This window comes from Eumetopias jubatus, unplaced genomic scaffold (genome assembly GCF_037043125.1).
Source record: "Eumetopias jubatus isolate StellerSeaLion01/CBP00866 unplaced genomic scaffold, mEumJub1_p1.0 scaffold_4, whole genome shotgun sequence".
In the NCBI taxonomy this organism is placed as follows: Eukaryota; Metazoa; Chordata; class Mammalia; order Carnivora; family Otariidae; genus Eumetopias; species Eumetopias jubatus.
This window is the reverse complement of record NW_028274810.1, coordinates 3,891,289-3,902,410: the sequence shown is the minus strand read 5'-3', so window position 1 is coordinate 3,902,410 and position 11,122 is coordinate 3,891,289. Positions and strand designations below refer to the sequence as shown.

Genomic DNA, 11,122 nt, shown 5'->3' with positions numbered 1-11,122 from the left:
CACACAGTTATTTTTCTATTTCTATTAAATCCCCTTGGCAACCAACAGTTATGACTTATAATTAGCCATTGCGGCCACTGTTGTCTTTAACTTCGCTAACAACTTCCTAAGTCTCCTCTATTCGCTCCAAACTGAACAAAAATGAGGAATACGAACCGGGGATCCTGGTCGTTGAGACCAAGGGTCCCAGACCTTCGGCCCCGGGGGGCGAGGGCGGGGGGGGGGGGGCCGGAAGGAACCTCTCCGTGGTGCGAAGGTGACAGGAGCCGGAGCAGCTCCCAGTCCTGACCCGCGGGGCTCCCCCTCCGTCCTACCACGACTCTGCTCCACCAAGAAGACGCCTTAGGACCGGACCGGATGGGAACACTCTCCTTTTGCTTGGTGGGGGGAAATTTTGGATGAGGTTTTTTGAAGGGCCTTCTTAGCTAGTTAAAATGTTCTCCGCTAGGTGCCAAGGAGCATCTGTTTTTGCTCTTCAGGTTTTGAAGCGTTCATCAGCCGCAAAGGGCTGTAAAATACAACTCGTTTACTAAGATCCCGAAGCGGGGCGGGTAAAGGAGAATGCCCTGAAAAGGGATCTGGGGAGGCGGGAGAGAGACGCGGAAGAGCCGGATGGGGAAAGGCGGGGGCGGGGCGGGGCTCAGGCGAGAGCTCGCAGAGGGGAGCCCCCGCTGCAGCCTGCGGGAGGCTTGTTGGGGGGCCCCCTGCAGCGCTGCGCCCGCGGGTGTAGAGGTAGTTATTGATCCACTGGAGAACTTCGTTCTGCCCGGGAAAGCCTGAACTTGTTTGCGCTATATTTGTCCCTGCCAAGTCCCTTTCAGTGTTGTAATGGGTGGTCTGGCTTCAGTTGCTTTTCAACGAGTCGAAGCCAAGTTTGGCACAGGTCAAGAGGCTTCTCCACAACGACAAGGAGGACATTCAACTCCTCATACAAGTCGTCGCCTCCCTTCCCTAAGGATCCTTTAACAGTCCTGCTTTTTTTTTTTTAAGTTTGTAAATATGCTTCAGTCTCCCACCAACCGGCTCCGAGATGATCAATACATTAGGCCAGTTATTCTCAAAGAGTGGTGCCAGGACAAACTTGTGAGATACGCAGATTCTCAAGCCCCACCTCAGACCTGCGGAATCAGAAACCAGCGGTTGGCCCAACAACCTGTGACTTAAGCTCTGTAGGTGATTTAGGCGAACGTTCAAGTTCAGGAACCACTGCATCAGGGCAGCCTCCTTCCCTGTCAACCAAGATATACCATGTTCTTGGCTGGGAGACTCAACGTCACAAAGATAACATCTCTCCTTAAATTTGCTGTCTGAAGTTAACATGGTTTTTGTAAGAATATTAAAAAGAGCTTTTTAGAATTCAAACTGGACAATGGAATTCTAAAGTTTAAATGGAAGAGAAACAAGCAGAAATACTCAGGGAAATTCTTTTTTTAAAAGAAAGAGCAATAAGGAAGGACTAATCCTATGAAATATTAATTATAGTAATTAAAATAGTAAGATCATGTATGAATTGACAGTAATAAGTGGCACAGAATTCAGAAATATACCAAAATACATAAGGAAATGTATTAGAAAGAGGATCTTGAACCAATAATTCTAATGAACAGTTTTGAATAGGTAGGTGTCTAGGGAAAAATAATGGTCAGTGAATATCATGCCCTTTACATAAGGGTAAATTCCAAATCAATCAAAGATTTAAATAGTAAAGAGGAACATAAAAGTTCTTGTAGAAACATGAAACAATTATTTTATTATCTTGGTGTGTATGTGAAAAAAGCTGTTCTATGACATAAACTCACAAGTCCTGAGAGAAAATATCAATGAATTTGACTACATAAATCGAATGGTATCTGCCTAAGTGAAGTCCAAACACAAACAACAAATTTGGGGAAATATTTGCAACTCGCATTGCGTTAAAAATCCCCCATTTTAAGTTCATGCTTTGGTGGTTAGCATCCTTCTCATTGCCCTAATTGTGAACTCACACCCCAAAACAGCTGAAACCCCTTGATAACAAACCCAACTGCTGGACTCTAACTTCCCCTTCCTCTCTTCCCTTCTCCCTCACCCCTAACCTTCTGTCCCCACCTCTCTTGGTTTGCTTTCCGTGGACCCCACCCAAGATCCAGTAAAGACTTTGGCCCACAGGTCCTCCTGTCTCTACTCCCCACCGGTGAAACCGAGCACCCTGCTGGTTATGCCCCTCTGTGGCCCTCTGCTGCACAACATGACCCCCCTCTCTTTGGGACTGTGAGTATAATAAACTTCTTCCTTTCAAGCCTGCTTCTCTTCTGTGGCTGCACCAACTTCACCAAGCCGTACCCAACATCTACATTCGTAGAACACATATATATACAAAAGGCTAATTTCCCTAATATTTACAGAACTACAAACCGACAAGAAATAAGCCAAACAACCGAATAAAAGGAGCAAACATATAAAGAACAGAAAATATTCATTTCTATTGCTCATAAGGAAAGATACTCAACATTCAAGGTTGGTATTAATGAAAGCAATGCAACTTAAAACACTGAAATAACACTTCTGACCCATAAGAAATGCTAAAATTTTTTAAAGTTTTATATGTTGGAGAGGTTAAATATGAAAGGGTAAATTGGTCCAAGTTCTCCAGGATGCCCTTTTAACAACATCTATCAAAAATGTAAATAGGGGCACCTGGGTGGCTCAGTCATTAAGTGTCTGCCTTCGGCTCAGGTCATGATCCCACGGTCCTGGAATCGAGCCCCGCGTCGCGTCGGGCTCCCTGCTCAGCAGGAGGCCTGCTTCTCCCTCTCCCATTCCCCCTGCTTGTGTTCCCTCTCTCGCTGTCTCTCTCTCTGTCAAATAAATGAATAAAATAAAAATAAATAAATAAATAAATCCTTCTAAAAAATGTAAACTTTTTTTTACTTTTTAAAATCCACATTTAGAAATTTATCCCATTATTCCTACACGTGTGTGAAATTAAACATATTCAAGGTTATTCATGGAGCATTTTTCATTAAGTAAAAGACTGGAAACCTCTCTAAATGTCCACCATTTGGGGGAGTAACTAAATATACAACGATACAATGAAATATGGTTCAGCTACCTGTAAAAAAGAATGAGGAAGCTCCTGATATTCCAATATGGTGTGACTGAAAAGAAATGGTTTAATATTTTGCAGCTCCTCCCACCAGGAGGTGGGGCTTATTTGTCCACCGCCTCTGTATATAGGATTGGCTCTGTGACTTGCTTGGGCCAATGCTGGTGCCTTAGCAAACCTGAGGCAAGCTTGAAAAATGTTTGCACACTGGGGCTTAACTTGGAATCCTGAGACCATGATCTGAAGACCCTCAAGCTAGTCTGCTGGAAAGATCACAAGATCACAAGGAGAAAAAGATCCATCCCCGCTCTTCCAGTCAATTCAGCTGTGCCCCAGACAGGTGACTGAGCCATCTACACCAACCAGTCCCAAATGAGTTGGCCCAGAACAGAAAAACTTCCAACTCACAGAAGCCCTAAAAAATAATAAATTATTGTTATTTTAAGTCAGTAAGTTTGAGATAGCTTGTTATATAGCAAAAGGTAACTTACATTCACTGAGATATAAATCAAGTGAAGATTCCAAAGGAACAGTCTTATAATGTGCAATCATTTGTATCAAAAGGGTAATGGTGTTTGCAAGAGATGGACAATTTTACTTGTATATACGTAAACATCTCTGGAGTGATACACAAGAAATCCAAATTTCCCTACTGAAAGGGCCCAGTAAAGTGCCCAGTATAGTGGATAAAAACAGATCAAACAGTTTCAAAACAGTAGGGACAAAGAGGAGAGATCCTGCAAGCTTTTGGGAAGGGAGGTGAGAGAAGAGTTTAATGTAAATAGTCGAGAATCAGAATGGCATCTGCCTTCTCTACAGTGCCGATGCGCTCCAGTATATAACCATCAGGAACAAACCTGTGATCAAACAAAGCTGGATTTTTGGCTTATTGCAACAAGAGAGAGAACATACACCGTGGGGAACTGTGGGGGCAATTCTACCTTTGGAAATCTTAATAATTTTTATTCAAAAAGTGGGAGGAGTGAAACAGAGCCAAATATGAAATTGGTAAAGAAGCAACAGTTACTACTAGTGGTTGGGAAAGGAAGGGGAAGTTTGGTCATTCTTTGTGGTTTGGACTGTGTTCCATTCATGCTGAGACATGACCATTGTAGGAATGCTGGCCATACTGACTCCATTTTTGTCCAGCATTTTGACTTGTCTGCTTGGTGCTCATTCTAGTGTTATGTTCTTCAGAAGCTGCCCTCCACCCCAAAGATTACTGTTCATGTCTTATGATCACAGAGGAGAAAAGAGCACCAAGAGTTAGTTCTGTTATGGCCTACAGCAGGTCCATTAAGATACAAACTTCAATAACATGGTTTTGGCCTCCTGATGCACAGATGGCACCAGGAGGTCTGTTAATGTTAGCTATTAATCACATTTGCGTGTACACTTGGATCTCACTGTTATGCTCTCCCCTCATGTCCCATCTCCTTATATGATCTGTGAGTGAGTGAAGGTCTGGATTTTTGTGGAGAATAGCCGAGCAGCTGACTGGATCATGGGCCAATCCTTCCGGCCAGTAAGTTACCCAATATAAAAACTCAGTGTCAACTGTTGTCTGATTTGTTTTTCCATCTCAAAGTGCCTTCTCAGTTCAGGGGACGCTTGATAGTTCTCTGCCTTCAAACAATCATGAAGCAGTTCTTTTTTTTTTTCTTTCCTTTGCTTCATCATGATTAGAGAGTGATTTTGTCTGATGTTGGTGTTCTGAGAAATTTTTCAGTTTTAGCTGGAGAACATCACAGCCCAGGTGTTTGAGTCAGGCCAGTTCTAAGCTGACAGCAGTGAAGAGTTATTTTTTCTTTCTTAACAGCAACTCTAGAAAAGAGAAAACAATGAAGCAATGCCTTGAAAAATCTGAGGGGAAATGATTTCAACCTAAAATTCTCTATTTAGCAAAATATCAATTAATGGATATGGATATAATAGACATTTTCAGACATACAATGTCTCAAAGAGTTTAGTTCTTAAGCAATTCTCTACAGAAGTTATTGGAAGATATACACCATTAACAGGAAGGAAGGAAGAAAGAAAGAAAGAAGACCGCTTGTAACCCATGAAGCAAAGGACCTAACAAAGGAAAGAGGCAACGGAAACCCCAAGATGATGGTGAAGTAAAGGGAGGTATTATGATGACAGCTGTGCAGAAGGCCTATAGATCAAGTGGTCCAGACTGGAGGAGACAGGAATGTACCAGGAGATTTCTTTGAAAACAAAAACAAAAACAAATGAAACAAAAATGTGTTTCAATGTGTCAAGGGGAGATTTACAGAACTAGAAAGAAACTGGTTATGATTTAGTAATAAATGCATGAAAAACTAAGCAAATGGAAAAATAAGGTAATTGTTAAAGCCAGGAGAAAATGTTCCACAAAAATCGATCACATTAAATTATGTGATTTAAAATAATAATCATTGATCTCATCAGAATTATGATATAAGTATATAGATGTATTAGAGTTCTCCAGAGAAATGGAACCAACAGAAAATATATAAATATATATACATACCTAGGAAATATATATGTGTGTATATAAAATGTCTATGCCTATATCTATATATCTATATTTATCTATTGAGAAAGAGAGAAATTTTTGTTTTAAGGAATTAACATGATTGTGGAGGCTGATAAATCCAAAATCTTCAGGATAGGCCAGCAGGCTGGAGACCCAGGGGAAGAGCTGATATTATAGCTCTAACCTTGAGACAGGGTCTGGAGGCAGAATTCCTCCCTCTTTGGGGGGAACCTTGGTCTTTTTCCCCTAAGGCCTTCGATTGATTAGATGAGACCCAATCTTATTATGGAGAGTAATCCCTACTCAAAGTCTCCTTATTTACATGTTAATCTCATCTAAAAAATACCTTCACAAGAACATCTAGACTGATGTTTGACCAAATATCTGGGTACCACGGCCTAGCCAAGTTGACACATAAAATTAATCCTCACAATTAGGAAGACAGGGAAGTGGGACGTGTGTGTGTGTGCACACGTGCACACACAGTGGTAATTGTAGAGGGAGTAGGTAGAAGAGAGATAAAGTACCTAAAACTAGAAAATGAAGAATTAACAGTATCTGTTTTCAGAGATGGAAATAACCAATCACTGATTAAAAGAACTTAAAGTCAACGAGCTGAACAGAGATGTGGTGACCTCCCTGAGGCTTGGGTGGCAAATTCTCTGAGGCTCTCTGAAGGCCAGCCCTGCTGAGGATTAGGGGGACTTCCTGGGACTCCCAGCTCAGGCTTCCTGGGCCCCACTCGGGAAAAGATGGTGTGATATATCCCAGCAGTAGCAACAGTGGAGACCCATGACTAGGCCTGACGGGGCAAGGGGAGACAGATGTTTCTGGAACCTGGAGAAGTGATAGTTGTAGCCCAGGCTGTAGTCCAGTCCACCAGACAACAGCTGTGGCTTTGAGGCATAGCAAAGAACACAGTCACTGTCAGCCTACAGGGAAGACTTACCTTGGCCTCCTACTATTCTTCCTACCCGGCCAGCCCTACTCAATGCATCCCATGGGCTGTAGCCAACAGGAAGCCAGGGGGGCAGAGGTGCTTTTGTGCAGTTCAAAAAGATTAACTTTCTGGAGCAGACAGTAAAGTGGATAATGGTGAGAAGGGATCTGGAGCGACAGATGCAGAATACCAAGCAAAGATGGCCTTTCCATTCTTGAGGTTTGTAAACAAGTTAATAGACTTTAGTTCTTAGAGCAGTTTTAGGTTTAGAGAAAAACTGAACAGAAAGTACACCCTGTCCTCCACGCCCACTGTCTCCCCTATTATTAATCACCAGCATTGGTGTGGGACGTTTGTTACAACTGAGCCAGCACTGATACATTGATTAACTGAAGTCCCTAGTTTCCATTAGGATTCATGTTTTGTGTGGTACAGTTCTATGTTTCTGAGCTTTTCACTGTAAAATAATTTCATCATTAGCTGCATTTTGGTGTCAGATAAGTTTTTCAAAAAGATTTTGTATTTCCTGAATTATCTCACTGACCTGAGCATATCTGCTTGTTGTCTTTAGACCTGTGTGATGTCTGGACTGGAGCTGCCTTAAGTATTTGGTTCAATCTTTCTTTCCCTTAGATCATTATAGACCCTAAGTTAAATTTTCCTCCCATCTTTGTCAGAACCCCATTTTCCTATCAGAGCTCTCCAACTTCATTAAAACAAAGTTACAGAACTGATGTATGTTTTTCATACCATAGCTGGATTCTCTTTTCCATAAAAATACTGGTAATGTGACCAGAATCTTGAAATGCAGGAATTTTTTTTCAGGTTTTTTTTTTTTTTTTTTTGGAGGGGAGGTATTAGTATCTGTGAGCTTCCAGCTCAGAGCAGACAAGCAGATCAGGGAAGGAAGAAAGGAACGAAAATCCTGTGGAATTTCTGGATCATGATGCTTTAAGAATTTCCCAGAGAATGTGGCTTGCCCACGCTGTCAGGGGACTGGACTGGGGGTTAATAGCCTGCCCTGTGGCTTCAGCGGCCTACAGGCAAGTCTGAGTTATAGCACGTGAAGATAGCCTGGTTCACCTGAAGTTTTTAATCTATATTTATAAAGGAGGTAGTTACTTTGTTATAAAAGTAAATAAAGCCATGCTTGTTGACTTTATTGAAAAATACAATTGTTTTGCTTTATTAAAAATAAAATTGTTTATTATAAACAATCAGGTTAGTATTTTGCCTTTGGGAACTCGGAGCTTGAGCAGAGGAAATAAGAATTTTTTTCATGTATCTTTCTATAATCTCTTGATTTTCTGTTGTCACACACACACACACACACACACACACATACAATTCCTCTAGGAGGAAAAGATCAAAGAACTACAGAACAAGTCCTGCTCCCACCTGCAAGTGATTGTTCTCAAGTCTACAATCTGGTCACTTTATATAAAGAGCATTTTAAACACTCAGGAAATGCCTCTTTATGTTACCACCTGTTGTGGACTGAATGTGTCCCTCCCAAATTCATATCCTGAAGCCCTGACCCCCAGTGTGATGGTATTAGGAGGTGAAGCCTTTAGGAGGTAAATAGATTTAGATGAGGTCATGAGGGTGGCAGCCCATGATGGGACCTTATAGAAATATGAAGGTCACCAGATCCTCCTCTCTCTGCCCTCTGAAGACACACTGAGAAGGCAGCCACCTGCAAGCCAGGAAGGGGCCTCACCAAGAGCTGAGTGGGTCACCACCTTGATTTTTGACTTTTCAGCCTCCAGAACTGTGAGAAATAAATGCATGTTGTTTAAGTCACCGAATCTATGGCATTTTGTTACAGCAGCCTGAGCTAGGACACCACCCAAAACCTCAGAAAAGATCAAAGTAAGACTTTAGAAATCTGTTTGAGAATGCCTCCCCATTTCTGTTTTCTATAAGTTTCCTTTAGCTACTTGTTCACCTCAGCTCACCAGACAAGGTTTTGTAACAAGTGTCACATACCAGCATAGAGGGAACAATTCCACAAATCAACAGAATAGCCACCATTACCTAAGTTCCCCCAAATAAAGTCCTGAGAATGCAATCTCTCCTCTTGCTGCCATAAGAAAAAATTTAAAAGATCCATCGTCTGAAGTCGCAATCTGATGAAAATTTTAAACATCTCTCCTTTCCAATTTTTATTTGGCTCAGGACCACGCACGAAGGCCCCGCTCTGAAGGGCGAGTTCTGGGTTCTTCTTCAGCAGCAGAAGCCTGGGCTCTCTGCCCCAGGAATATTGGGACCTGTACCTCTCCAGTCCTATGAGTCCAACCGTGTGAGCCACTTCCCCAGGGTCCCCAGGGGCCAAGAGAACAAAGGAGACTGTGGGAGCACCAGCGCCGCACCAGCAAGACTCCGCCGTGTGTGAGACCCACAAGCAGTAACATTCCCCAAGCAAAAGTGATGGATTTGTACTGCTAGCAAATGTCAGTTCGGGTTGCCAAGAAAGGAGCGTTCTCTTAGAATGTGGGGATATGACCAGGTACAGCTTCTTTGGAGGGCCATCAGTCAGGAATTAGCAAAATCAGCAATGACAAATACTTTAATTAGGAAAGTCCACTTCCAGGAATCTCTTTTAGGCAAATCCATGCGTAACTGATAAGGATATTTGTATAAGAATGTTCTCTGAACAAGCATTTATAACAGTAAACATTAGAATCAATGTCATGTCCACAATTAAGAAATGTTTGTATATACAATAACCCATCCATACCATGAAAAGATACGCATTTAAGAGGATGAAGTGAATAACAGAAACGGAAACGCCCCTGAAAAGAGTTACAGTAGCTAATGTTTATTAAGTGTTTATTAAATGGTCAAATGGTTTATGTGCATATCTCGTTAACATTTACATTAATCCATGAGGGAAGTACTCCTATTTGCCCCCTCATATAGACAAAGAAATTGAGGCACAGAAAATTCCTAATTTGTTTCAGCCACACAGTGGCAGAACCAAAATTTCCACCCGGGACTAGAGGTTTCACCCCAAGTGAAGACCGGTTTTGTTGTTCTCAATTCTTGGGATTTCTTAGTTTCCAGGATGTGCAGTTGTAAAAACCCAGCTTCAGGAAGTGAGGGGCTTTGCAGTGTCTCTGGGCTAAGTAAGGCCCAGAGGCGGGCTATTGAAAAAAACATCTTTGCAGAAAAATTCCTTCTTTTAGGCACTTTTATGCAATTTGAGTCTTCCCGCTGCATACTTGGGCGTCTGATTTAAAGTAGACAGAAGTCCAGAGGACTCCGAGGATAAATAAGGTCACTAACAGGTAACCTAAGGTTGCAAGTTGCTAGTAAAAGGGACCGTCCCTGGGTGGGCTCGAACCACCAACCTTTCGGTTAACAGCCGAACGCGCTAACCGATTGCGCCACAGAGACACGGAAACCGTTCTTCCTAAACTCATTTCCTGATCTCAGAAATTGCTTTCCAACCTCTGGCTAGGGACATCTTCTCATTCTCCCACTCCGGAAACCGGAGGCGCGGGAGACACTGAGGCCACGGGTCGTGTCATTGGGCATGTCTGAACATCGATACGAGGCCAGTCCCCTGGGGAACTCGGGGAGCCCAACGCCAGACCCACCGCCTCTCCGCCAGCTCCTCGCCGCCTCCAGAGCCGCCTGGCTCCAAGGGTCGCCCGCAGCCTCTGGCGCTGAAGTCATCCACCTTCCCATTCTTAGCTCCGATTGACTCGTGGCGCTCACCGCGAGCCCCCGCAGGACCAGGGGCGCGCATGAGAAGGGCGCTACCCCCACTGACCCACCTCGCTGCAACGCGGCAGGACCGGGTGTGGCTCGCGTTGCAGCGAGGTGGGTGCCCGGGGCCGGGCACCTAGTAGGCACTCCCTAAATGCTTGGTGAAGGATCCATTCCGCCGTGGGGGCCGAGGGGAGCCAAGAATTCCAGTATGGGCTTTTAAGCTTTTAGTCCTACGAGGGGCTCGGGAGAGGGAGGACGGCAAAGGTTTCTCCGAGGCGGACGCGCGTTTGTTCCCAGAGCTGACCGAGAGCGCGGCGAAGACCCCGACTCTGGACTGGTGCGCACTAGGGCGGAACTGAGCTCCGCACCCTGGCCCGCCACGCAGCCTCAGTCCAGCTTTGGCGGTCCGGGGCTGCGGTGTCCAGGGCTGAACCCGGGAAGCCGGAGAAGGAAGCGAGGGGGCGTGGGGCAGCTTGGTGAGCGGCCAGGGAGAGGGCGCGAGCACTCCAGCCGCTGAACAAAAAGGCGCAGAAAACTGAAAATGACGATTTTCCTTAATTTCAATCACCCGCCACTTGCCGTCTCTTGTGTGCGGTTGGTGCTCTGACTCCGAAAAGACAGATATTCCTCTTTTAAATGCTTGGTTTAAAGACGGCAGCGCCGTTAGATGTCACCCTTTGGACCTGGCGACTTCCCGAACGCGGGCCTCGGAGCTGCTGGGCGGCCCACAGTCCCCTGCTCTCGGTAGGAGGGGAGGAAACGCTGCAAGCCATCCGCCCCACCCCCCGGAGGCCGCGGCCCGGCCCCAGCCCCTCGCCCCTGGCCCGGAGCCGGCTGCGTGCTCCCCCTCCGCGCCCCT

At 44.5% G+C, this 11,122-nt stretch overlaps 1 non-coding gene across 1 annotated transcript; it reads right to left on the bottom strand.

The window, feature by feature from the left end:
- Positions 1-9,871: 9,871 nt before the first annotated feature.
- On the bottom strand, positions 9,872-9,945 carry TRNAN-GUU (transfer RNA asparagine (anticodon GUU)). The gene has a single exon. It is a non-coding gene; the product is annotated as a tRNA-Asn (tRNA).
- Between the last annotated feature and the right edge of the window lie 1,177 nt (positions 9,946-11,122).